Below are 2,745 nucleotides of genomic sequence, written 5' to 3' on the forward strand. Positions count from 1 at the left end.
AGAAAACACAAGTTGATATACCTCTTTAATCCACTCCACAAATGTATGAAGTAAAGCCCTGTGGCAAATGTCTTATTCCTCTCCCTCCTATTGACTAATAAAATATGAATTTCCATTCTTACTAGGTTATCACATTTAATAAAGCATATAATAAACTATTTCATATCATTTACTAAAACTTAGTTTAATAAAAGGGAAAATTCTGTATTTAATACATTAAATTGATTTTTTTTTTGCTCCTATCCAATAAACATTATTGATTAAATTTTTCCAGCAAGGGTAAAATGTCAATCATATAAAATTACTGAAAATGTAAGATTACCTCTGAAAGACCATTCTCAAAGCCCAAGTCCTACAGAAGTTAATTCAGTTATAAGAGAATGATGGTCTCATGGATTCTGTGAATTCAATCATGGAAGCCATTTCCTAAAATTAACAACATGAAGAACTGGTACTTTTCACACTTCTGAAATTAAGATAGTACTTTAGCATTCAAGACATACCCACTATCTCATGGTGAAAACATCAGCCTCAGGCTAGTGAAACCATAACAGAACTAGTAAAGTTATTTGTAAATGTTTTCCTTTAATATTTTTCTCACGCAAGCTACTGGTGTGATCCTTACCCCGTGTTAAATTCTTTTTTTTAAAAAAACAGTTCCTTACCTAACAGAGAATAGAATGTTTTAAGTATAAAAAAAGAGGGGGGGGGGTGGGAACATAAAGAATTGTTTGGTGCACATTCTATGATTCCTTCCCTACATTTTTTTTTCTGTTGTATACTGCCTAGCTGTGATAAAGTAATAGAATATCTACTACTGAGTCACCTGGTGTCACTTAACAAGTCAAATTACAAGAGACATACTTGATGGTGCAGAATTCAAAGGAAGAAAGGCCCACAGAAGACCTGCAATCCAGTTAAAAAGAGAAAGAGAGAGAGAGAAATGAAGGAAGGAAGGAAGCAAGCAAGCAAGCATGAGTGATATTGGCCCATACCAAGGCTTGAGAGAGAACTTATTCAAGGAAAATTGTGAAAGATTGGGGTGTGTTGCAGGTATGCACCTGTAAAGAGGCTAAAAAAGGAACAGAAAAAAACATGGTAAAGTGAAGATGGGTCTATGTCAAGTTAATGCCTACATCTGAAGTCCTCAAAAGTGCTGTCTTTATAAATGTCTCAACCCAAAGCCACTTAACATCTTCATCAAAGTCCTATTTGCAACAAATACTTTATTCAAGTGATTATAGAAAAGCTGTTTATTTTCCATTAGGTGGCATAAAGTCCATGCTAGTCAATTTCAGTAGGTTTGCAAGAAGCAGCCATAACTGTAGACCCTGAAAGATTAATAACATTTCAAAATGTAAAAATATAACAGGTATTGGTAACAAAATAAGGAAAGCACTGAAATGCCAAAACTCAAGATGGGGTTCAAGGAATCAGTGAAAGTGTCTAATGCGTATTCTGCAATTAGAGGGGAAAAATCAAGAGACGAAGCTTGCCAAGTGAGGTAGCATACTATGGATTACAGGATCCTGAATGCCAATGTAAATATATACAGAAATGCTCATATACACATACATATGTGTGTGTGTGTGTGTGTGTGTGTGTGTGTGTGTGTGTGTGTGTGTGTAAAGGATCTTTGTGGTAAATTATATAACATATATATGATCTTTTATATGTTGGGACTAGGGATTAAACCTGAGGCTTCACACATGCTAGGCACACGCTGAGTATGTCACCAGGCCAGCACAAAGATCCAGTTTATATAATGGTAGAACCACAGCACTTCCTCCACCTCTCTACCATAATAAGACTTTTGTTAGTATATATTAACAGTACGAAATAATAGACAACACTTTCACACACAACACCTTGATCGTATTTGTCTCCCATTGCCTTCTCACCTCCTTCCCTCCTTCCTGATCCCAAGCATTCTTCCTATTACATCATTTTGTTCCTAGATCACACACACACAAACAGAAATGCTTCACAAGTTTGCACTTCATCCTTATACAGAGGCTTAATCTCCCTGCATTAATCCAATTTTATCATATGTGCTGCCAAAATGAACACATCACTGACTGTATTCTTTTTTTTTTTTAAGATTTATTTTATTATGTATACAGTGTTCTGCCTGCATGTATGCCTGCAGGTCAGAAGAGGGTACCAGATCTCATGACAGATGGTTGTGAGCCACCATGTGGTTGCTGGGAATTGAACTCAGGACCACTGGAAGAGCAGCCAGTGCTCTTAACCTCTGAGCCATCTCTCCAGCCCCCACTGACTGTATTCTTATTCCAAGAGGCCATCTTCCAAAGACAAGTGACAAAGGACTATTAATTAAGGTCTTTCTGGCAAGAGTATACAGGTTCAATAATATATATATATTATATAATAACATATATATTATATATTATTATATAATAACATATATATTATATATATAATAACATTATATATATATGGTTTCAATACATGCTTGATACTATAAACTTAGTCAAAAGCTTGTGACTAGGGAGGTCACAGGTACTGTGGAGGAACCTACTACTGATGTTTTGGTTTTTAGACATATAAATATTTATGGTTATACTCATAGACTTGGGGCAGCTCTTATTATTGGTCAGAAAAGCCTCTTCTGGGAGTGGGCAACAGTCAAATCAGAGACCCAAAACTCACTGGGGTGCTGAGAATAAGGGATGACAGAGTGCTGAGCCCAGAACTTGGCACTGGACTAAAGGTACAACCAAT

The 2,745-nt window shown here is 36.0% G+C and overlaps 1 non-coding gene across 1 annotated transcript; it reads right to left on the minus strand.

Moving 5' to 3' along the window:
* Positions 1 to 1,968: 1,968 nt before the first annotated feature.
* On the minus strand, positions 1,969 to 2,070 carry LOC128108078 (U6 spliceosomal RNA). Its single transcript, XR_008217294.1, has one exon. It is a non-coding gene; the product is annotated as a U6 spliceosomal RNA (small nuclear RNA).
* Positions 2,071 to 2,745: the final 675 nt, after the last annotated feature.

The sequence above is a fragment of the Peromyscus californicus genome, unplaced genomic scaffold (genome assembly GCF_007827085.1).
Source record: "Peromyscus californicus insignis strain IS unplaced genomic scaffold, ASM782708v3 Scaffold_12__1_contigs__length_115047231, whole genome shotgun sequence".
In the NCBI taxonomy this organism is placed as follows: domain Eukaryota; kingdom Metazoa; phylum Chordata; class Mammalia; order Rodentia; family Cricetidae; genus Peromyscus; species Peromyscus californicus.